At 38.3% G+C, this 26,152-nt stretch overlaps 1 protein-coding gene across 1 annotated transcript in view; it reads right to left on the bottom strand.

Moving 5' to 3' along the window:
* gpr174 (G protein-coupled receptor 174) overlaps nucleotides 1–2,949 on the bottom strand; it is a 45,131-nt gene extending 42,182 nt beyond the window's left edge. The window contains exon 1 of the mRNA XM_056472867.1: nucleotides 2,752–2,949. The gene's annotated coding sequence lies outside the window, so the exon portion shown is untranslated. The remainder of the gene's footprint in view (nucleotides 1–2,751) is intronic.
* Between the last annotated feature and the right edge of the window lie 23,203 nt (nucleotides 2,950–26,152).

Raw genomic sequence — 26,152 nt, 5'->3', positions numbered from 1 at the left:
ATCAAATCAAGATCTAAAATTGGCATCCATAAACTTATCTGGACTGTTCTGTTAGAACTGTTACAATGGGAAAAGAACTTTACTGTAATGGATTTTTTACATGTTTTTTTGATGCTAATGTTAGATCTCAATTTGATGATGATGATGCCAGCTAGGAAATGCACATCGTAGCCTACTTCTTGCATGCACAGATATAGTGATACAAATTACATTTATAAACAAACCCATTCCTAAAAAAAGATTTACAGTCATTTAATTTAGCACATTTTAAGACCTTTGAATTTACTAATTCACATTTTCCCCAAATAACTAGTAGATGTGCTCATATTAATACTTAAACAAGCATAGCACTGTAAAAAATTATATGATCCATTAGTCATGACAACATATGTTTTCAGTTCACTATAACCCTATTAAACTAAGTTAATCATACTGTAACTTAATTTTATAAGTTACGCACGCTGTTTTACGTCAATTTAACATAATATAAGTTCTATGAACTCAAAGGGCCCTATCATACACCCAGTGCAATAAGGCACAAAACGTGTTTGCCCAGATGTGTTGCTATTTTCAGACCAACACAACCTTAAATTTCCTGTTTTTGCCACATTGTTTAAATAGCAAATCCATTTGCGCCACTTTGTGGTCTCATGGGTGTTCAAGTCTCGAAAAGAGGTGTTTTAAGGCTCATTGTTTAAAACAATTATTTGCGCTAAACCAATTAAATTAAATATGTAGGCTATGGGAGGTCTGTGCGTACAACACAGTTTCCACGAAAGAGAGAAAGAGAAAGTAAAGGCAGATTGGAGGAGGCTCATTCTTTATCCTCGCTCTGCAGATGCTCTGTTAAACTGTTTTCACGCTAGTGAAGTGTTCAGTTTTTCGACTTACAAAGTCCGCCACGACGCAACTGATTCTTAAAGGGAATGGAGGATGAGACTCTGATTGGTTTATACTCAAAACACACCCATAACTCATTAAGAGAATAAGCACAACCCTGTTAGACCATGCGCCGTGGCGCAGAGTGTATTTTTCTGTCCCTAAAATAGTAAAAGTGTATTCGGACATGCCCTTAATGCTTTTGCACCATGTACTTTAGACTTTGTGCTTAGATCGTTAAAATAGAGGACATTAAGTTAATTTGATTCAGCTTAACAATTTAAGGCAACCAGAATTTTTTTAGTATGGGACTAGGGAAAATTAATTAAAAAATGTTTGTTTTTAAAATCCAAATTGAAATTAAAGCAAAATTTATATGAAACAAACTAAAAAGAAACACTTGAAAAGCTGTCAGTGAATACATGCGTGACACCAGGTCCACTACTGATGTGGATCTTGTGCACGCATATGCAAAACCTGAAAAAAAGTTTTTTTCTTCACTGGCATGTGAAAAACAAAAAACTGAATGTCAGTTTTTGTATAATTCATGTTCAATTCTAAATTTCACAAGCAAAATGTGTAATGAATTAGGTTATGAATAGATTCTTTTGAGTTCCTTTAGCATTCATGTTGAATTTCATGCTAATGAAACCTTGAACATTATTACACAAAATTTGCATTTCGTCCAGCTGATCCTATAAAGGTTTGTCTGTTTTTTGAGATAAGTAAGATAATGTTGTTTTGCATATTGTTCTTTTAATATTGGAGAAAACTCTCACAGTTATCTTCCATTAACAATGTTCTACCTTTACACCCCCGACTGACTACTTTGTGGGTACCATTTCAGAGGCCAATTTTTCATGAATGAGAGCACGTCATTTATCCCTCTATGGGACTTTCCATACTAATATGTGTATATCACCCCCCACATTTCACTGTGACTTCATCTTGCACTGCATTTTACAGTAAACCCATTCTCTATTACTTCTCTGCTATTGATTATTGATGTTCCCCAGTCAGAATGCATAAATGATTGCACTGAACACACTTCCATAAACACGTATTAGCAAAACAGATGGATCTATGACATGTGGAGATGTCAGCATAATTGTCATAACCTATATGAATAGTTGACTAATTAGCATAGATTAAAAAGAAAACACTTTTTGTCTACATTTTGGATTGAGGTGAGAATGCTATGAAACTTTTTAATTTTGTTGTGATATCTGTTGAAATAGCTGTTGGTTTGAAGGGAGATGATGGTAGAAGTTACACAGAAAGAGACTGAAGATTTTGTTAAGTGTAAAGACATTGACAGTAGAACTTAAGAGAACATTTCGGCCAAAGAACTGAAGTTCATACCCTCTCACCCAGAATCTGAGAATAACACGAGGGAATTTGAGACTTAAGAAATGTCTTTTTTTTGTCTGTTTGCTCCAACCACTGGGATTAATTTGACCAAATAAAACAGATAATAATAATAATAATAATTATTATTATTATAATTCTGCTTCTTCTTCTTCTTCTTCTTCTTCTTCTTCTTATTATTATTATTATTATTATTATTATTATTATTATTATTATTATTATTATTATGTCAAAGCAGTGATAGTAAGTGAATATAACTTCCAGAGTATTTTGTTGACTTTAACAAAATCTCAATGAGTAAATCTGTGTACTTTTAAGAGTATAAATGTCTCTAAAACAGACAAAAAAAAAACCAAGACGAAGACTCAGAAGAAGTCTGTAAGCTCAGAAGAACACGTAGAATTTGTTAACAATAAGTGAAGTAGATTTTAGAATTAGGTCTACCGTAATTAACAGGAACATAATGGTCTGACTTACTCTTGTTAAATAAAAAGAGTATCTTACCTTATTAAAAGAAGCACTTGAATACCCCTTTTCGCATGAATGGCTGACAGGAACACATCAACCCACGAACATGTGATCTCAACGGCAAAGCAGAGAGCATTTCAGCAGGCAGATTCCTTATTTCTCACCATCTGCGTTACTTCCACTTTAGACTGAGACACGACACATTACCTTTGAAATCATTTTAATGTCGTTTTCCGTATTTTTAAATATAATTTTATGTATCTCAAAGCACAGCACTTTCTGTTTGTCTGTCAGCTCACAGACACTGACTGGTTTATTTCATTTGTAGTTTCCTGTGGGGGAGTGTACAGTGTTCTGTTGCTTCATTAAAAACACCCACTTCTGCTGTTTCCCATACTGTACAGTGTTGCCTGATCTGTGCTTATTATGACATTTTATTTTAATAGATGATGTTTTTACTTTACTTCAGTGTTAAGGCATGTGTTATGTTTTGTTTTTATACCTACCCTAAAAACCTGTGGATAATATTTAGCTGTATACAGACTGAACAAACGCACTACACAGTTAATTTACAAATATTTATCAACATATATTTACATATAATTATTATCTATTTATTAAGTTTACTTCAGAGTTGAGGCATGTATTGTTTTGTTTTTATATAGCTACCCTAAAAACCTGGATAATATTTAACTGTTTACAGATAGAATAAACACTCAACACTGTTAATTTACCAATTTTTATTAACATATATTTGCATATTTTTACATATATTCATTTATTAACTTTACTTTGGTGTTAAGGCATGTATTATGTTTTGTTTTCATAGCTACCCTAAAACATGTGGATAATATTTAGCTGTACATAGACAGAACAAACACACAAAACAGTTTATTTAAAAATAAATTATAATATATTAACATATATTTATTAACTTTACTTCAGTGTTAAGGCATGTGTTATGTTTTGTTTTTATAGCTACCCTAAAAATATGTTGATATTATTTAACTATATACAGACTGAACAAACACACAACACGGTTTATTTACAAATATTTATTAACATATAATTATTATTTATTTATTAAATTTACTTCAGTGTTAAGACATGTATTATGTTTTGTTTTTATAGCTACCCTAAAAACATGTTAATAATATTTAACTGTATACGGACTGAACAAACACACTACACAGTTAATTTACAAATACCTATTAAAATATATTTACATATATTTATTTATTAACTTTACCTTGGTGTTAAGGCACGTGTTATGTTTATTTTTATAGCTAATTTAAAAATATGTGGATAAAATATAACTATTTACAGACTAAACAAACACACAAAACAGTTAATTTACAAATATTTTTATTATTATATATTTACATATATTTATTATCTATTTATTAGGTTTACTTCAGTGTTAAGACATGTATTGTTTTGTTTTTATAGCTACGCTAAAAACTTGGATAATATTTAACTGTATACAGACAGAACAAACACACAACACAGTTTGTTTAAAATATGTATTAACATATATTTACATATATTTACATATATTTCTTTATTAACTTTTCTTCGGTGTTAAGGCATGTGTTATGTTTTGTTGTCAAAGCTACCATAAAAACATGTGGATAATATTTAACTATATACAGACTGAACAAACACTACACAGTTCATTTAAAAATATTTATCAACATATATTTACATATAATTAATATTTATTTATTATGTTTACTTCAGTATTAAGTCATGTATTGTTTTGTTTTTATAGCTATCCTAAAATCTTGCATAACACATAACTGTATACAGACAGAACAAACGCACAACTCAGTTAGTTTACAAATATTTATTAACATATATTTACATATAATTATTATTTATTTATTAACTTTACTTCAGTGTTAAGGCATGTGTTATGTTTTGTTTTTATAGCTATCCTAAAAACATGTTAATAATATTTAACTGTATATGGACTGAACAAACAGACAACACAGTTTATTTACAAATATTAATTTATATATATTTACATATATTTACTTATATAAATATTTATTAACTTTACTCCAGTGTTAAGGCATGAGTTATGTTTTGTTTTTATAGCTATCCTAAAAATTTGCATAACATTTAACTGTATACAGACAGAACAAACGCACAACACAGTTAGTTTACAAATATTTATTAACATTTAGTTACTATTTATTTATTAACTTTACTTCAGTGATAAGGCATGTATTAAAATTTAGTTTTTAAGGCTACCCTAAAAACATGTGGATATTATTTAACTATATACAGACTGAACAAACACACTACAGTTAATTTACAAAATTTTTATTAACATATATTTACATATATTTATTAATTAATTTTATTTCAGTGTTAAGGCAAGTGTTATGTTTTGTTTTTTATCTACCCTAAAAACATGTGGCTAATGCTTAACTGAATTCAGACTGAACAAACAGACAACACAGTTAATTTACACATTTATATTAACATATATTTACATATATTTATTAACTTTACTTCAGTGTTAAGGCATGTGTTATGTTTTGTTTTTATACCTACCCTAAAACATGTGGATGACATTTAACTGTATAAAGACTGAACAAACACACTACACAGTTCATTTACAAATATTTAGAACATTTATTAACATATATATTTACATATATTTATTAACTTTAAATATATGACTTTAAATATTAACTTTATTTATTAACTTCGGTGTTAAGGGATGTGTTATGTTTTGTTTTTATAGCTAACTTAAAAAAAGAATATTTAACTATATACAGATTGAACAAATACACAAAACAGTTTATTTACAAATATTTATTAACATATATTTACTTATAATTATTATTTATTTATTAACTTTACTTCAGTGTTAAGGCATGTGTTATGTTTTGCTTTTAAAGCTAACCTAAACATGTGAATAATACTTAACTGTATACAGACTAAACAAACACACAACACAGTTAGTTTACAAATATTTATTAACATATATTTACATACATTTATTATTTATTTATTAACTTTACTTCAGTGTTAAGGCATGTGTTATGTTTTGTTTTTGAAGCTACCATTAAAACATGTGGATAATATTTAACTGTATACAGACTGAACAAACACACAAAACAGCTTATTTACAAATATTTATTTACTTAATTCATTAATTTGTTAATTAATTAAAAAAATAAAATAAAAAAAGAACGTCACTTTTAGATTTGACTGATATTTTCTTTCAGATTTGTATTTATTATATTCTCAGCACCTGATTGTCATTGATTGCTAATAACTGAATCATGTGGTTTTCTAGATTTTCATGTGAATGTGAGCTAGTATAAATAGTCTATTCACTGTAGGGTTGTTGCTCAGAAGCATGCTTCAGGCGATATATCAAAGTGCACGCTCCCCTGACCCAAAGAAGAACCCAGGAAACCAAATCATTTCTCCAACCATTGTGACTAAATCAAAAGGGTAGATTAGTTATTCAAACTAATTTTTTGATGAATAATAATAGTAGTAGTAGTTCAAATCCATTCAAGTTTATTTGTATAGTACTTTTCACAATAATTCTATAAAAGGTGCACATTAATACTACATTACAGTACAAATTAGAGTTGAGGATCCATCAAGCCAAAGCATTAAACCTCAAAGTGGTCAATGGTGGTTCTGACTTAAAAGTGAAGTGGGAACTTTGCTTCTTCACAGTTTATGCCTTTTGGATTACAGAAACAACAAAAGGCAAAGCAAGGAACGTATCGGCTGGCTAATCCTAGCCCACTTTAGAATTTCAAAAGAGGCCACACTCAGAATACAAAATACCAAAAACATGACACACTCTAATGCTATTGGTTGTAACTGTCAGTTAAAAGGCAACACAATTTGTGATGCAAGTCTTCACTATTGCATGCTCCCAATGCTCCCAAATATGGAGTGAAATCTGCATAATCTGACAGTTTCACCGCAGTTAGTTAGTGTACAATCAGCAATCTAAGAACAAACCAAAACTAGACTAGTCATCAAATGCACAGTTCAAAAACTTCATCCATTCCTGTGTATTTGATAACTAGTCTAGTTTAGTGCCATTCATAGAGGTCTTTTAGACTTTTTTTTTTTTTACCTTTTTACCAATTTTTACCTTGTTTTAGCCAAGCTGTCTATGTTTAGATGTTTATTAGACTTCTATTAAAGGGCACCTTTTTTACCCCTTTAACCAGATGTAAGATAAGCCTTCGCTGTCTCTAGAATGTCTGTAAAGTTTCAGCTCAAAATCTGCTTATTTTGGTGTCTGAGTATAGTGTAGCTGATTTTCTAGCCTGTGGCTTTGAATGCAAATGAGCTGCTTCTCCCTGCCCACCATTCCCACTTGCATGTCTGTTTCTCCTGCATTACAGCAGATAAACAGCAGTCAGTGATAGAGACAGACATGGATGAAGCTCAAAAACAGCTCATTGGTCAAAAATCACACACAAATGCCATTTGCAGTACACACACACACACACACACACACACACACACACACACACACACACACACACACGCACACACACACACACACACACACACACACACACACACACACACACACACACGCACACACACATTAGCGGTTACTGACACCATGTGGCCGTGGTAATTATAGCATTTAAGAATTACATAGCGGTTATACTGTCTTTATTACAGACACAGTTGGAATATACAGATATTTTAATCCCAGTTTATTTGCAAAAAGACTTAAATTGCTTCTTTGAGCCCTATGACTGAAAATTACAACCAAAGCCATACAATGTGGCAGTATTTTGTATTAGTTTGTTGTTAAACAATATGTTAGCTGACCAATCAGAGCCTCTTGATTGTGGGCCTTTCGTAGGAACTAAGAAGTATGACAGTCGTTTTCATGTTAGTTAAATAGCTGTATTTAATCAAAGGTATATAAAAAATAATGCGATTTTCTACAAATGAAGCATGAGCACACATTGCTTTGCATCTTATAAACACAACCAAGCCTTAAAAATACACATTGGACCAATCCTTTAAGAAACATGACAAGTTAACTTTTTTTGTTTATCTGAAAAACAATGCTAAAGTCAGATATTCTGCTTTGAAAATATCCGTTACATGCCAGAACGTCCGTCTTTGTTTTGGTTCCTTTAAGCTGCGCAATGCCAGTTTAGTCAATTATATTTCAGCACCCCTGGTTGCCTTTGTGAAAAAACACATATTTCATTCATTCAGTCAGAAAGGCTCTCAAAGTGTGTGTCCATGACCAAAGCACAACCTCCAGTAGAAAGTACATTAACAGCCTCCAAAATGAGACACAGATTCAGAGATCTACATGAAGTGGTTATTAATTAGCAAATAAGTGTTTATATAATAATTAGCAAAAAAAAAGTGTTATGAAGATAAATATTAGCATATGTGCAAATATGTGCAGATTACATTGTAACCCTGTGTCCTAACAACATGCTATGTAAGGATATATGCAGTGATAAGCCATTTGGCTGTTTGGACCAGATAGAACGTGTCAGAAATTTAAATACAGCCGTTCAGAAGCACAGAATAGTACGCTTACTGTACTCCAACGAAATGGTAAGGTTTATAATCAAATTAATACATATTAAACCTCTTTAACATTATTAAATGTACATGCTGAATCACTGATATTTGTGGACGTGCACTGAGGTTTCAAGATCTGAGGTTAACTATCAGCACTGCTTTCAGTAGTATGGCGATAAATGTAATATAAAATTGCATTCAAACTCACATTATTAGCATTTAACACTGAATAAATCACATAAGGTGTACCTGAGGTGATCACAGTTTAACATTATTCTGTAAATGTTAGATGTAAAGAAATGGAAGAAATGTAAAGAAATAGAAGCCGTTAATGAAATACAAATTTTAGTTGGTTAGAACAAAAATGACTTTTAATATGCAAAATATTCCTTCTATCACCTGCTGTTGCTTTTATTTGGAACACATCTTAAATCAGCCATTAGGCTCGATAGTTAGGCTCTCTCCTGTTGGTGTCGTCAATCTGGCAACCTTGCAAGTGTTTTGAACCAGGGGTGCAATACCTAGTTCAACCACTGGGTGTCAAACTTACATACTGCACCTTTAACCCTTACAAAGTCATCCGGTGAGATATTCTGTTAAAACGGTAATAGGATGGTATTTTGTATTTAGTTTATTTCATAGCAATTCAAGGGAAGGCCCTTTTCTTTTGTTTGATTTTTCTTGTTTAATGGATAGTTAAGGATATTAGAACTGTTGTTTTGTTTGAAATCTTTATTTTTGCTTTAGGTAAGAGGTGCTTAAAATTAGTTAGTGTACCTTTTTTGTTTGTTGTTTTGGCCTTTATTTCCATTTAAACCTAGGTTTTGACTTAATATATATATTTTGTTAAATAAATTTCTTTGTCAAACCTTTGACAACTTAGCCAGTGTGTGTGTGTGTGTGTGTGTGCTTGGAAAACAGGAAAGGGGACTTATTTTAATAGAGTCATCCTTATTTTATGTGTGTAGCATGGTGCTTCTGCTATCTAACATGATATTAAATTTGTAGTTGTGTTGTAAAGAAAATGCTGACTGTGAGCAAACAGTCTAAAATGAATGAATGCATTTTTATTTACTGCATTTAATTTTAGGAGGCCATGATGGGTAAGCGCCGATGGAAAGAATTTGGCTAGGACACAATATGCAGGCACATGCAGAAGGGGGCTTGAGTCCCTGTCCTTTTTCTTCCTTAAGAGTATGTGCCCTTTTTTTCTGGGGAATTGTATTTTATAAAAGAATGTATGTATATTTGTATTTGTGTTCTGTTTACTGACAGCTTTCCCAGTCAAAACAAATAAAAAAGTTAATATTAGGTTGTGTCAAGTTCTTTTATGTCCATGGTGAGGTGTGTAGAGTAGAGTGAAGTTTACCTACATATCAGTTACTAGCTGACCTCCGTTACAGTAAAACACTATGATATGCAAAGCAGCCTAAGTAAATTCTTTTGTCCTTATAGTGCGGCGATGAGTGTTAAGAGTTTGTCCTTTTTGTAATTTGTACTTTGTGTTGTCTGCATGTTTCATCTCAGAGCACATGCTCTTTATTATGACTCTTCATTATGACAGCTTGCCATGTGCTCCTCTGTCCGCATGCCTTTTCCCCACCTTTTTGTTATCCAATTTATTATTTCATTACCAATGCTTATTGTCACCTGTAGCTCCTTGATTTTCTCCCCTATTTAGTTCCCTCTTGTCTCCTTGTCTTGTGTGTGTTCATTCGTTTAATCACTCTAGACCTGTGTATTGTCCTGTCATGTCTCGTCATTCTTTCAGAATCAAAAAGAGCTTAATTGCCAGGTATGTTCACACATAAGAGGAATTTGTTTTGGTGACAGATCTTCTACAGTGCAACAGAATTACAGAGAAAGGACAAGTAAGTAGTGAATGGGGGCGGCGCGGTGGCGCAGTGGGTAGCATGTTCGCCTCACAGCAACAAGATCACTGGTTCGAGCCTCAGCTGGGTCAGTTGGCATTTCTGTGTGGAGTTTGCATGTTCTCCCCGTGTTTGCGTGGGTTTCCTTTGGGTGCTCTGGTTTGCTACAGGTGAATTGGGTATGCTAAAATTGACCGTAGTGTATGACCGTGTGAATGAGAGTGTGTGGATGTTTCCCAGTGATGGGTTGCAGCTGGAAGGGCATCCGCTGCGTAAAACATATGCTGGATAAGTTGGTGGTTCATTCCGTTGTGACGATCCCAGACTAATGAAGGGACTAAGCCGAAAAGAAAATGAATGAATGAAAGTCAAGCATCAAGCATATGTACAGCATATGTACAGCTATATTACTATATACAAAGTTTTATGTGCAGCTGCTATGTGCAAATTGGCATGGAAAGTATGCTGTTAAACAAGTGTATATGTGAATAAAAAGTGTATAGCTAGTAGGGGTGGGCGATATGACCTAAAATTAATATCACGGTATTTTTCATCTTTTGAACGGTAACGGTATAATATCATGGTATTAATTTTTTCTGTACATTTTGGGAGGAGTAGCCTGTCCTGTCCCTTTAGTATGTGAATAAAGTTAATATTTTTATAATATAATACATAAATGGTAGGTATCCTTATCAAAAAGAAACATGGGAGAGTATTATGCATTCTCAACATTTTTATTTTGCAAAAAACCTAAAGATCTTACTTAACAGTGTACAACAAAAAAAATTACCAGTGTAATAACACAAGAACAGTGTAATAATATAAAAAAACTATCTCTCTCTTCATCTGAACTCTGATGAAACTAGACATTCAAGTTCTTTGCCAGGAACACCAGCCTGTCAACATTTTCTGGCTTCAGTGATGTCCTGAAGCTTGTTACAATTTTGCCCCCTGTGCTGAATGCATGTTCGGAGGGTGAGCTTGTGGCTGGGATGCATAAGTATTTTTTTGCCAGACGGCTAATGCACGGGAAGTGGGAACATTGGAGACGCCACCACTCCAGTGGATCAGAGTCACTGTCAGCCGTTACCATCAGCAGGTAGCCATCTAGCTCCATGTCAATGCCCTGCAGCTTTGGTGGTGCACTGCTACACTTTTTGAAGAAACTGCCCAGGCTGTGTTTGGGCTTTTTCAGTTGTGCAGGAACAGTGCTAGTTTCCCTCTCGCTTTGGTCCTCTGTGGAAGAGGCATCTGTGGCTGTCTTCTCCTCCAGAGCTTTGGTTTCTGTAGCTACTCTGCTCCTCACTTCCTCCAATTTTTCAGGTGACATGTAGGTGGTCTTGAACCGTGGGTCCAGGAATATTGCCAAGGTGAGCAGCTCGTCAGTGGCAGGATCTTTGTATTTTTCATTCAAATAATCCAAGACCCTCTTGATATCCTTGCACAGTGCTGCTTTGTCTTCGTCTGGCTTCAAAATGTTTGAATTGAGTAGATGGAGGACTGGCTTAACATAGGAGACACTAACATACTCCTCTCCTGACAGGGCATCTGTAAAATCTCGCAGAGGCTTCGGTGCTTTGGTTATGGCCGCCAACACCTCAATGTCTTGCCAGGTGGGTAGAAGGTGGCGTGACTTTTGGTCTGCTGCCAGGACTTGAGTGATGGCCTTCTCCTGCTCCAACGCCCTTTCCATCATTTTTACACGGGACCCCCACCTTGTTGGGGATTCTGTGACCAGCTTGTGGGGGGGGCAGGTTCAGCTCTCTCTGTGCACTGGTCAGGGCATTCTTCTTTTTCCAGCTGTAGGAGAATGTGCTGACCACTTTTTTGCACATACCTGTGGCCCGTGCAACTCAAGCATCATGTTGGACACTCCTCTCTGGGAAGTAAAAAGAACGGATAAAAATATTAGCATAAGTGGGAAAAGTAGGTTATCATAGTTGAAAAACATAATAAACCATTAACTGTAGAGCAGCATAAGTATTTATTGTATAGACACACACAACATTAGGCTATTACAAATCTAATAGGCCATATTGTATGTATGTATGTATGTTGGTCAATATTTTGCACATTCCTGCACAAATAGTACAGCTTTTTCATTTTAAACATTTATATTGTACATATTTTTAATAATATTTTTCATATAATCTGATGATAATTGTATTTTATATTTATGTTTTTTTTTTTACTTTCTGATCCGGTCTCCAGAGGAATCACGGCTAAACAATTCTAACAATGAACAATACAATACTAATGTGGTGGCCTTAAATTTGTTTTTATTTTCTTTTTTAATACAAACAGAAAAGGACTTGACAAATTTTCTAAATATGAAATGTTAGGTTTAGAAAGTGAAACTTACCAATAGCGTTGTGCAGTCTGTGTCCAAAACATGCGAGTCTCGTCCATTTATTGATTTTCAGAGCACCGCTGTTTGCACCGCTGTCAGTCGTCATGCACACCAGACGTGCTTCATCCAAGCCCCAGGCAGAAAGTGCATCCTTCAGTCCTAACGCAATTATTGCTCCGGTGTGGTCTTCGGGGAAGAAGGCGGTTTCTTACTACTCTTGTTGTAAAGTGTAGCAGCGGTAAACGTTGCCTGCAGTGAAAGCTGTGCAGTCTTGGGACGTGCTCCGCTGGTCCCACTTGCGCTCGTTTTGGTCTAGCTTGCCTCTTCATATTCACTGGCATGCGTGTTTTTTAAATGATGAAAAAGGTTGCTTGTGTTTCCACCTCTTGCTGTCACAACATGGCGGCAAACCTTGCATATAACTGAAGTTTGCTCCGTGTCGGATGATTTAAAACCGAACCAGTTCCAAATAACGGAGGTGCCTCCTCTTTTTGGAACTAGAGTTTCCTCTGCAGCGGCCTCGGTCTCTCCGTCTGGTTCTGACACTCCACTCATATCTCTTTTCAGATAATATAGGCTACAGGCCCAACATTTCTTCACGATGTTTCACCAGTCGTTTAATGGCCACTCCCCTTTTACCTACCATCGGCAACCGCGGCAAAGCTGATACGATAAGCTGATTTACTTTTTTATTTACAACAAGATATATAGTATAAGGACAGGTATTCAGACCACAACTGAACGTTTGAAGAAAATATAATGTCTTGTTATTTAAAATTAACTATTATTGATGTAAATGCAGCCGTTCAAGGCACATAATTGATTTATTACGGTATTGACGGTATTAGAAAATCCATGTCGTGGCGCAATGTCACACCGGTGATGACTATGACAGCGGTGTACCACCCACCCCTAATAGCTAGTAGTGATGTTTGTTTCACAATAACTATTATCAGCAAGTGTTCATGAGATGGTTTGCTTGAGGGAAGAAACTGTATCTGTGTTGGGCTGTTCTGGTGCACAGTTCTCTGTAGCGTCAACCAGAAGGTAAAAGTTCAAAGATGTGGGATCCAGAGGGATCCATGTGGGTGTGACGGATCCGGGGGGATTTTGACAGCCCTTCTACTCGCTCTGGAAAAGTACAGATCTTGGAGAGTAGGGAGGGTTGTACCAGTGATTCGCTCAGCAGTCCGAACTATTCACCGTAGTCTTCGGAGGTCAGATTTGGTACCTGAGCTAAACCAGACAGCTATTGAAGTGCAGAGGACTGATTCAGTGATAGAAGTGTAGAACTGTTTTAGCAGCTCCTTTGGAAGGTTGAACTTCCTCAACGGATGAAGGAAGTACAGCCTTTGTTGAGCTTTTTTGACAGTGGAGTTAATGTAAGGTTCCCACTTCATGTCCTGAGAGATGGTTGTGCCCAGGAACCTGGATGACTCCACTACTGTCACAATGCTGTCCATGATGCCCAGTGGGGGGAGTGCAGGGGGGTTTCTACTGAAATCCACTATCATCTCCACTGTTTGAGCGTGTTCAGCTCCAGGTTGTTGTGACTGCACCACACAGCCAGCTCCTTAACCTTCTGTCTGTAAGCAGACTCATCACTGTCATTAATGAGTCCGACAAATGTGGTGTCATCTGCAAACTTCAGGAGCTTGACAGAGGGGTCCTTTGAAGTGCAGTCATTTGTGTACAGGGAGAAGAGCAGAGGGGAGAGGATACACCTCTGGGGGGCACAGTGCTTCACCAGCTGTTACCTGTCCGTTAGGAAGCTGTTGATCCACTGACAGACAGATGTGGTCATGGAGAGCTGAGTTAAATTGGGCAGGAGAAGTTTTGGGACGATAGAGTTAAAAGCTTAGCTGAAGTCAACAAACAAGATCCTCACATAGGTTCCTGGTCTGTCTAGGTTTTGCAGAACATAATTCAGTCCCATATTGACTGCATCATCCACAGACCTGTTTGCTCTGTTGGCAAACTAAAGAGAATCCAGTGAGGGTTTAGTGATGTCCTTCAGGTGGGCCAGCACCAGTTTTGGTTTTGATTTTCCCTCTCTGCTGATCTCTCTTCTACCCTGTCATGTCACTGTTGTCAGGTGCATGTGCTCTGTCTATTCATGTTTGTTGTTGTCACATAGGTTTGTGTTGTAGCCTTCCATGTGCTCTGTTGCATGTTTTGTTTATGTCACGTGATCAGCAGGACTAATTCCAGCTGACGGCACTTAAGACACCTATTTAAGAGCCAGGACATCATTGTCAGTTCTTTACTCTGTTTTATGATCTCTCTGTGTCTTGTCAGGATCTGCTTGGGCTGGCCTCCTTGATGTCCTGTTGTAATTCCTATTTCTAAGACTATCATCCATGCTGCTATCACAAACTGTTTGCATTATTGTTGAACTATATTGTTAATAAACTTTCACTTGCATTTGAATCCATTTCACTTTGTTTCATTACCAAAACATGACAGAAAGAACTGACCATGACTCGGATCAGCATGTGTCACACAAGTCAGGGAATTTCTTTCACACAGTAATGGCCGGATTGATCATCAGGAGAAAGTAATGACTGCAACTAACCAAGCTCTTCAGAGTCTCGTCTCACAAGTAACTGCTCTTACCTCTAAAAACTAACTAAAGCAGCTCACAGGAAGGGTCCTTGCATCAGGAGACACACCTGATCCATCTACAATTTCTGCTCCAGAACCTGCACATCATTCATCTGAGCTTCGTCTTCCTCCACCTATTTCCTATGCTGGGGAACCTCTGATGTGCCAATCTTTTTTCACCAAGTGTACTTTCTACATCGCATTACAGCCATTTTTGTTCTCCACGGAGTGCGCCAAGGTGACATTTGTCATCAACCTCCTTACTGGCAAGGCTGTCTTATGGGGAACCTCAGTCTGGAGTCAAAAGCTTTCTTGTTTTGCATCCTTCGATTTCTAGGAGAGAGGCAGCACGACTTTTGGTCGAGTTACGGCAGGGCACTTGGAGCATAGCGGACAATGCTATTGAGTTCCGCACCTTGGCTGCTAAGTGTGGATAGAACGATGAGGCTCAGTGGAACATGTTTTTACATGGCCTCTCACATCACATCCAGGATGAAGTATATATGTTAGACCTTCCTAAGACTTTGGATGGTCCTATCGATTTGCCTGTTCGGGTTGACAACCGACTAACCAGGAGGGACAGACGTCATAGACGGATGATGTCACAGGGTCCCGGAGCTTTTCAACTCCCTCTTCCGGGAGTCGCAGAGACAGCAGTCCCCAAATCGGAACCCATGCAACTGGGCAGATCTCGCCTTTCACTACAGGAGAAGCAGCGAAGATGAGCTGAGGGTCTTTGTTTTTATTGCGGAGGAGCGGGACACATTATGTCTTTAAAAGGGCTCACCCATCAGAGGTTACTGATGGGTGGGATTAATCGAGCGTTAATTAATTAACATTCAAGGAATCCTCTGTGGGTGTCACTTTACTTCCTGTTACTTTGGGTTGGGCAGATAAGACACTAAATTGTCAGGCACTTGTGAATTGTGGGGTGGAGAGGAATTTTATTGACACTAGTTTTGCTTTTAAGTTAAAGCTTTCAATGATTCCTCTGACCATTGCCGTGCACGCCCTCTGTGGGCTTTCTCTCACCTCTATAACTCACTCCACAGGTCCCATCAGACTAATTACGTCCGGCAATCATTTTGAACTAATATCTTTTTTCTAAAAGACACTTCTAGTACGCCAGTGGTTCTTGGACATCCGTGGATGGTTCTTCACAGACCCCATATTATTTGGGGCCAAAACACTTTTATATCTTGGAGTGATCAGAGTCATGTATCTTGTCTTTCATCTTCTGTGTCTTGTTCTGTGTTTCAGAGGAGTGCGTTAAAACATGCTCAGTGAGTACCTTGACCTGAAGAAAGTGTTCAGTAAGTCTCGAGCTGCTTCTCTGCTTGCTCATTATCCCTATGACTGTGCTATATAGACTTATTGGCAGGTATGTCTGCGCATAAGAGCAAATTATACTCACTTTCTGTTTCTGAGAGGGAGGCCATAGAGAAATATATTTCTGATTCTCTAGCGACCAAGATCATCCGTGCCTCTTCTTCACCGGCAGGAGCGGGGTTGTTTTTCTTAAAGAAGATGGATGGTTCTCTCTGCTCATGTATTGACCATAGAGGGCTGAATAATATTACGGTATTGCTATTATAAAAAGTATTATAATTATTACAATATTACAGTACAGGACAACTTACCCCTCGCCATTGATGTCTTCAGCCTTTGAGTCTGCAGGGGGCATCCTTCTTCACGAAATTAGATCATCATTTGGTCCGTATAAGAGATGAATGGAAAACTGCTTTTAATAACCCGAGGGGGCAATTTGAATATTGTGTTCTTCACTTCGGGCATTCCAACGCCCCAGCAGTCTTCCAAGCACTCGTCAATGACGTGTTGAGAGATATGATAGATCAGTTCATTTATGTCTACCTGGATGACATTCTGATATTCTCTCGTTCTCTCCAAGAACATGTGCAACACATCAGAAGAGTGCTTCAGAGGCTGCTAGAGAATGAGCTTCAAATCAAGGCAGAGAAATTCATATTTCATGCACAGTCTGTTCCTTTTTTAGGGCACATCGTGTCAATTGAGTGGGTTCGCATGGATCCACAGAAGATTTAGGTTGGGGTAAATTGGAGAAACCCCAGATTCTCACAAGGCCCTGAAGAGGTTTCTAGGCTTTGCCAATTTTTACATTTTATTTGCAATTTCAGCCAGCTCACTGCACCTATAACTGCCTTAACCTCCTTCAAAATTCTGTTCGTGTGGCCGAACGCAGCACAAGTTCTCTGAATTGAAGTCCCATTTAGTCTCCGCACGATTCTCATAGCCCCTGATCCATCTCAGCAGTTTGTGGTGGAGGTTGATGCGTCAGGGGTGGGGGTACGTGCCGTCCTGTCCCAGCGTTCCCCATCGGATGGCAAGATGCACCCTTGAATGTTTTATTCTAATTGATTAATCGCCACCAAACAAAATTATGACATTGGTAAGAGGGAGCTGCTGGCAATTAAACTCGCATTGGAAGAGTGGCGTCATTGGTTAGCAGGTTCTGGGGTTCCTTTTATTGTTTGGGCCGATCACAAAAAGCTAACCAGGATCTTGAATGCATGTTGCAATGTCTAGTATCTCAGAATCCCTCCTCTTGGAGTCAACAGCTCTCATGGGTTGAATACGCACATAACTCATTACCAGTGTCAGCTACAGGCCTTTCTCCATTGAATGTAGTTTAGGTTACCAGCCTCCTATTTTTCCCAGTCTGGAATCTGAAGTTGCAGTTCCCTCCACCCATGCCTTTGTCCAGAGGTGTCAATGTACTTGGAACAGGGCCAGATAGACCCTTGTCCTAATGGGTGTGCGCACGAATTCTAAAGCCGATCGCCAGCGGGTGTAAGCCTCCCGTTTACGTCCTCGGTTAAAAAGTGTGGCTTTCATCTAAGAATATTCCTCTCCGTTTCGTTTGTAATAAACTAGTACCTAAATTTATTTTCCCTTTATTGTCACTAAAATTATTAGTCCAGTGGCAGTCTGCCTCAAACTTCCTCCCGTGTACAGGACAATTTATTCCGAATTTCATGTTTATAAATTAAAGCCCCTTTTTCATACGGCCATTAATTCGCTCTCTTATCGATGATTACAATCACCAGGCATGTCAGGCCACCTGCTTGGGAGACACTGCTCGCTGCAGAGCCACCTAGGCTTCAATGAGGGGGAGCTTGAGCTCCAGCTCCTCCTATAAGTTGTTTTAATGCGTTTACTCACCCCACCCCTAACCCCAACCCCCTATGACATCACTAGTAGAGGAAGTGCAGCAAGGAGGAGCTAGAGCTCAAGCTCCCCCTTGCTGGAACTCAGCTCTGCCCAAGTGGCTCTGCAGTCAGTACCACTTGCTGCTAGGTGTAAGACTGCTCAGCTGATCTTTGCTGCGCTTGGATTCCACCACCCACAGCCATTGCCTTCCTTCACCTGCAGCACCACCCAATAAGGCACTCCATAAGTTTACCACACTGTGAGTGTTTCACAGATCTGTTAATCGAGCCTTGTCTGCCACTAACTGAATCAATTTTTTTGACCCTCAGATTGAGGCGTTTTTTGTTTTCCTAGAGGGTTTAATAAAGCTGTTTCACTTGCATATTAAATCTGTGGTTTTTCCCTGACAGAACAATCTGACCAGCAATAGATTTAGCAGGTGCAGACTAAGTCAGAAATGTAGTGACACAGCAGAACATTCTTCTGGGCCAACACGCAACTCAGTAAACTGACACTTCAAAGGATGTTCAGTTCCTGATGGCTTGTGTTACTGAACTCGAACAAGTCATAGAGCTTCAGTTGAATATCAGAGACGGCAGGCAGGCAGCCATTCCTCTACACCCTGAACCTGAGCCTCATGCGAATAGCCGATCACCCTATGATGGGGATCCCAGCTCTTGTCGGTCCTTCCTCTCCCTGTGTTCCCTTCTCTTTGCTCTCCAGCCTTGCTGCTACCATCCTGTCGGGAGTACCATGATTTGTGCTATGTCTTCAGCAAGTCCTAGGCCACCTCCTTACCTCCCCACCAACCATATGATTGTGCCATTAAGCTCCTCCCAGCCGCTTCCCTGCCCAGGGGTTAATTGATATTGTGATGATATTACAGACCACTACCTCTCACTATATAAGCTGTGTTTACCTGAAATTAGCAGATCCGCTCCGATATATCACTCTAGTAGAACTATCATTCCATTCACCAAAGATGAATTCACAAATCTACCTGATCTTTCTCTATTTCGAAATACACCCACAAACGCAAATGACCTTGATGTAGTAACCAGCAGTATGGATGCCATCTTTACTAGCACACTAAATACTGTGGCACCCATCAAATTAAAAAAGGCTAGAGAGAATAAAACTACACCATGGTATAATAGTCATACTTGCGCTCTCAAAACAGCATCCCGTGCCCTGAAACGTAAATAGAAAAAAAATAATTCAGAACTTTTTAGAATTGCGTCCAAAGACAGTATGTCCAGCTATAGGAGAGCTCTAAACTATACCAGGGCTGAGCACCTCCGCAAATTGATAGAAAATAATCATAACAATCCTAGATTCTTGTTTAACACCATCGCTAAATTAACAAATAATCAGTCATCTTTGGAACAAAATGTTCCACCGCAAATTAGTAGTGATGACTTCATGAATTTTTTCAGTGATAAAATAGAAGGCTTTAGACATAAAATAGAAGATGTTAAACTTTCTGCACCACCTTATACTTCAGATCAATACACTGAATCAAAATAACCTACTGTGCTTCAAAATCATAGAACAGGAAGAGCTCCAAACCAGCTGCGGGTATGTTAGACCCAATTCCAACAAAATTACTGAAAGAATTGCTACCTGTTATAGGAGAACCTCTTCTTAACGTTATCAACTCATCTTTATCTTTAGGCTATGTTCCAAATCCTTACAAGCTAGCTGTTATTAAGCCTATTATTAAGAAACCACAACTGGACCCAAGCAACCTAGCTAATTATAGGCCTATTTCAAATCTTCCATTTATGTCTAAAATGCTAGAAAAGGTTTGCTTAAACGCTTAAGGCTCTACAATGGTTTAAGTCATACTTAGCTGACCGTTACCAGTTTGTGAATATTAATGGACAGCCTTCACAAGTCAGCCCAGTAAAGTATGGGGTGCCTCAAGGATTAGTCTTAGGCCCTTTGCTGTTTACAATATACATGCTACCCCTGGGAGACATTATTAGAAGACATGGGATCAGCTTTCACTGCTATGCAGATGATACTCAATTGTATATTTTAACTAAACCTGATGAGATGTCTAAACTGTCTAAGCTAACTGAGTGTGTTAAAGACTGGATGACCAACAATTTTCTTCTCTTAAACTCAGACAAAACAGAATTATTACTTATTGGGCCTAAATCCTGTACACAGCAGATCTCACAACTTGATCTACAATTAGAGGGATACAAAGTTAGCTCTACTATAAAAGATCTGGGTGTCAAACTAGACAACAACTTAACTTTTGAAAATCATATATCCCATGTCACAAAAACTGCCTTCTTTCATCTGCCTTCTTTCATCTATGCGTTTATGACTTCAAGGCTGGACTACTGTAATGCACTGTTTGCTGGCTGCCCAGCATCCTCTATTAATTAACTTCAACTAGTACAAAATGCAGCTGCCAGAGTTCTTACCAGATCTAGAAAATATGATCAAATAACCCTAATTTTATCCTCCTTACACTGGCTGCCTGTTAAGTTTCATGTTGAATTTAAAAAATTGCTTCTTACCTATAAAGCTTTAAATAATCTAGCTCCTGTTTATCTAACCAACCTTCTGTCTCGCAACATTCCAACCCGCTCTTTAGGATCTCAAAACTCAGGGCTTCTAGTAGTACCTAGATTAGCAAAGTCGAGCAAAGGTGGTCGAGCCTTCTCATTTATGGCTCCTAAACTCTGGAATAGCCTTCCTGATAACGTCTGAGGGTCAGACACACTCTCGCAGTTCAAAACTAGATTAAAGACCTATCTCTTTAGTAAAGCATACACTCAGTGGATCACTTAGCGGTATAATACATGAATGTGCTCCACACAGGTTTCTTCATCTCGTTTATATACACTATGAACAGCAGCTATGCTAATTATTCTCTTTATTCTCTATTTCCACCTGGGTTTACTCATCCCGAGACCTTCAGACCACGCAGCGCCACTGATTCGATCCAAGACCAGCGAAGAGATGATCCCAAGGTTTCCATTTCCTGGACCAGGCCATATCCTGAGCAGCTACTGTGGTGGTCATGGAGGAGTGGAGAGCATGAGACTGATTCCTGTGACACTCCAGGGACAGACGAGTCTTCGCTGAGCACTTGGACTGCAGCTCTGCACAAAATGTTTGGCCAGTGGAGATATGGTTGTGCCCATCTGAGCCTGGTTCTCTCAAGTTTTTTTTTTCTTTACCATCGCCAATTGGTGTAGTTTTTTCCTCGCCGCTGTCGCCACTAGTTTGCATGGTTCAAGATCTGTAGAGCTGCGCATCGAAGGATTGCTCTTCAGTGTTTGGACTCTCAGTAGTGATTATTAAACCACACTGAACTGAGCTAAACTGAACTGAACTTAAACTCTGAAAAATAAACTACACTGTTTCAATTTACAGTGATCTTTTATGTGAAGCTGCTTTGACACAATCTACATTGTAAAAGCGCTATACAAATTAAGGTGAATTGAATTGAATTAATTGTATTCCCTTTTTAGTCCTGAAAGAGAGGCCATGAACAGATACATTCATGAGTCTTAAAAAGCTGACCTCATTCGCCCCTCTTCCTCTCCGACTGGCGTTGGGTTCTTCACTGTTAAAATGAACAGTTACCATCTTCCTCTGTTGTCTTCTGCCTTTGAGTCTCCGACTGGCGTTGGGTTCTTCACTGTTAAAATGAACAGTTACCATCTTCCTCTGTTGTCTTCTGCCTTTGAGTTATTGCAGGGAGCCAAGGTCTTTACTAAACTGGCCTTCCACAATGCCTATTACTTGATCCAAATTCCTGAGGAGGATGAGTGGAAGACAGCATTCAACACACCCACGGGACACTGAATATCTGCTTATACCTTTTGGAGGATACTAATGCTCCAGCTGTCTTGCAGGCCCTGGTCAACAATGTGCTGAGGGACATGGTAAATTGATTTGTATTTATGTACCTTGATGATATCCTCATCTTTTCCCTTTTCAAACAGGTACACACTCAGCATGTCCGGCAAGTGCTAGAGAACTAGCTTTATGGCAAGGTGGACAAGTGCATGTTTCACAGCAAGAACATCAAACCTCATGCAAATAGCCCACCACTCTATGACTGGGGTCCCAACTCCTGTTGCAGTGCACCCTTGTCTTTGCTCTCCAGCTCCATCATTAGATCACTATGAAATCCAGAGTGGCATTCGTGATCACCCTCCTTAAAGGCAGGGCCTGCGACTGGTCTACGGCAGAGTGGGAAGTACATGCCCTTTTCTGCGCCACTTTTTAAGACTTTCAGGTAGAAATTACCAAGCTGTTTGATCGTTCAGCTCAAGGGGGTGAGTCAGCTTTCCTTTTGGCTTATCTGAGTTAGAACTGCTGCTAGAGTGGGGGGCAACTTTATGGACAGTACCACTGCAGAGTCCTGGGGCATTCCTGCTATCTCTCTTTCCTCCACTCTCCACTCCCTGAATGGTCTTACCATCACCTCCATCACCCATTATACTTCTTTCATAAGTGTAATTATCTTTGGCAATCACTGTGAGGTTATTCATTTATATCCATTTGACTTCCTGAGTGCTCCAGTGGTAATGGGGCACCCGTGGTAATTCTGTGTTATCTTCGAATCAGTCTTGTCTTGCTATGTGTCTAGGTGCTGCTCTGTGTTCTGGCTCTGTTTCTCATGTGTTGCAGGTAGAAGCTGTAGTAGCTGTTGATCTCTCTGGAGTCCCGTCAGAGTACCATGATTCAATTAAATTCAATTCAATTCACGTTTATTTGTATAGCACTTATACAATGTAGATTGTGTCAAAGCAGCTTCACATAAAAGGTCATAGTAAATTGGAACAGTGTAGTTCAGTTTGTAGTGTTTAAGTTCAGTTCAGTTTAGCTCAGTTCAGTGTGGTTTAAAATCACCACTGAGAGTCCAAACACTGAAGAGCAAATCCAACGATGCGCAGCTCTACAGATCCCGAACCATGCAAGCTAGTGGCAACAGCGGCGAGGGAAAAAAACTTCACTAATCGGCGAAAGTGAAAAAAAAATACCTTGAGAGAAACCAAACTCAGTTGGGCATGACCATTTTAATTTCTCCGCTGGCCAAACGTCTTGTGCAAAGCTGCAGTCTCAGCAGCGGAGGCTGGAAGCTGGCCTCAGCGAAGACTTGTCTGCCTCTGGAGCGTCACAGGAATCAGTCTCATGTTCTCCACTCCTCCGTGACCACCACAGTAACTGCTCAGGATACGGCCTGGTCCAGGATATGGAAACCTTGGGATCATCTCATTGTTGGTCTTGGATCGAATCAGTGCATAGTCTGAGGGCCTCGGGAAGAGTATCCCCAGGTGGAAATGGAGAATAAAGAGAATAATTAGCATAGCTGCTGTTCATAGTGTATATAAACAAGATGCAGAACCTGTGTGGAAGCCCGCTAAGTGGTGCACTGAGTGTATGCTTTACTAAACAGATGGGTCTTTAATCGATTTTTGAATTGGGAGAGTGTGTCTGAGCCTCGGACGTTATCAGGAAGGCTATTCCAGAGTTTAGGAGCTATAAATGAGAAGGCTCGACCTCCTTTACTCGACTTAACTATTCTGGGAACTACCAGAAGCCCTGAGTTTTGAGATCTTAAAGAGCGAGTTGGATTGTAGCGAGACAGAAGATTGGTTAGATAAACAGGAGCTAGATTATTTAAAGCTTTGTAGGTAAGAAGCAATATTTTAAATTCAATACGAAACTTAACAGGCAGCTAGTGTAAGGAGGATAAAATTGGGGTGATGTGATAAAATTTTCTAGACCTGGTAAGAACTCTGGCAGCTGCATTTTGTACTAATTGAAGTTTGTTAATAGAGGATGCTGGGCAGCCAGCAAACAGTGCATTACAGTAGTCCAGTCTAGAAGTCATAAAAGCATGGACTAGCTTTTCTGCATCTGAGATGGTTAGCATGCTTCGTAATTTAGCGATATTTCTCAGATGAAAGAAATCTGGGTCAGGTCATCAGCAAATCCCAGGCCACTTCTTTACCTCCTCACCAACCATATGATTGTGCCATTGAACTCCGCCCAGGCTCTTCTCTATCCAGGGGTCGATTGTATTATCTTTTTAGTCCTTAATTTTGTCTCTGGCTTACCCCCAATTGAGAGGTAATACAGTTGTTTTGTTGATTTTATCCCTTTACCCAAACTCCTGTATGCTAAAGTGACTGCTCAGGTGGTGGTTGACAATGTCTTCCGGATCCATGGTCTTCCAGTGGATGTGGTCTTGGACCTCAATCTGTCTCCTGGTTTTTGAAATAGTTCTGCAGACAGATCAGGGCTTGTACGAGTCTGTCTTCAGGTTATCACCCCCAGGCCAATGTGCACACTGAGTGAGCCAACCAGAATCTTGAGAGAACTCTCTGCTACCTGGTGTCACAGAATTCTGGTTTCTGGAGTCAGCAGTTTTTTAAGTCGAATATGCCCACAATGCATTGCCAGTACCTTATGACCTTTATCACGCTTGCGTTTCCACTGCCAAAGAGTACCATTTTGGTAGGCGTGTTGTACGCTTAAGCCGTAACTTCATAGGCGTGGTGTATGCCAGAAGATAGCGATTGACGTTATTCTTGTGCATGAAGGAGAAACCCCTATGCAACAATGGTTGAAATATAGCAGATTCTGTACCTACTTCTTTGCTGATGTTACAAGCTGCAAGAAGAAACACAATCAAAAAATACCGGAAAATTGGAACAGTTTTAAGGAGCTGGGACAAGGCGGTCAACCTCCCAAGGAACAACAAAGCAAGACAAGAACGACATCACAGGAGGGTAAGCTAACATAAGATAATAATGATTTTACGTTATGTGTTACAAAGAACTTTTAACGTTTAACAAATAACGTTACATAATATGTATTATTACATATTATTTGAAATACGTTATTTGAAATAGTTACACAGGTTGCAACTTGTGATTATAAGTTCTTCACATGAACTCTGCATGATACCTGTATACAATTTTTGCCAGAAATGATAAGTTTGTTTGCGCAATGCAACGCAGTTTATATAATCGACGCAGGTTCCAGTGTTTGGTACAATTAATAAAAGTGTAAACGGTCAAAAAATGACGCACTACTTTTGCTTTAATATATAAGTAAAAAAGTATATATATATGAAGAGTTTTGTTGCAAAACGAGATATATCCATTTTGAAAAATGTTGGTTATTTGACATTAATGTTTAAGACATCAACAGTCAGGTTCATTCACAATTTTTGGACAATAAACTATTACTTGAGCTCAGTAAAGGCCAGGAACACAATAAATAAGTCAAAAACCAAGCCAAAATGAAACATATTAATCTTAACATTTTCAAACATCTTAAATTCGTTAAAAAAACAATACATCATAAATATATGAAATAGTATATACAAAGATTGATTAATAATAATAAGATTCTGAGTTAGATTTGGCCAGAATGTACACAACATAACATAATTTTTAATTTTTTTTTGCAAAATGCTATATCCACCTTAGGCTATATTCTACTACAGTAATACCGTTAAGAAAAGCTAGTGAATCAATGTTTTTTTTTATTTGTAAGATTAATTTACTTAGATAAACGACTTGTAGCTTGTTACAGAAAGAGGGGAGGGCAGCTCCTTCCACGCCGCTGCTGAAAACCAAACCTGTATGATTAGAGCTGGCGGAGCCGTGACACAAGCTTCCATCGCCCTGTCATATTTAATAATTTATTTCACTGTAATAATAATTATTTTTATAATATAATAATATATATTTAGGCTATAAATAATACGTGCAACCGCATAAATAAATCTTCAGATGGGCTACTCAGCTACATGTAAGAAATTATAAAAAAAAAAAACTTACAAAGGACACTTAGAAATGTCGCCTTGCAGACAGGTATC

This window comes from Danio aesculapii, chromosome 14, assembly GCF_903798145.1.
Source record: "Danio aesculapii chromosome 14, fDanAes4.1, whole genome shotgun sequence".
NCBI classification, from domain to species: Eukaryota; Metazoa; Chordata; class Actinopteri; order Cypriniformes; family Danionidae; genus Danio; species Danio aesculapii.
This window is presented reverse-complemented; position numbering and strand designations above follow the sequence as displayed.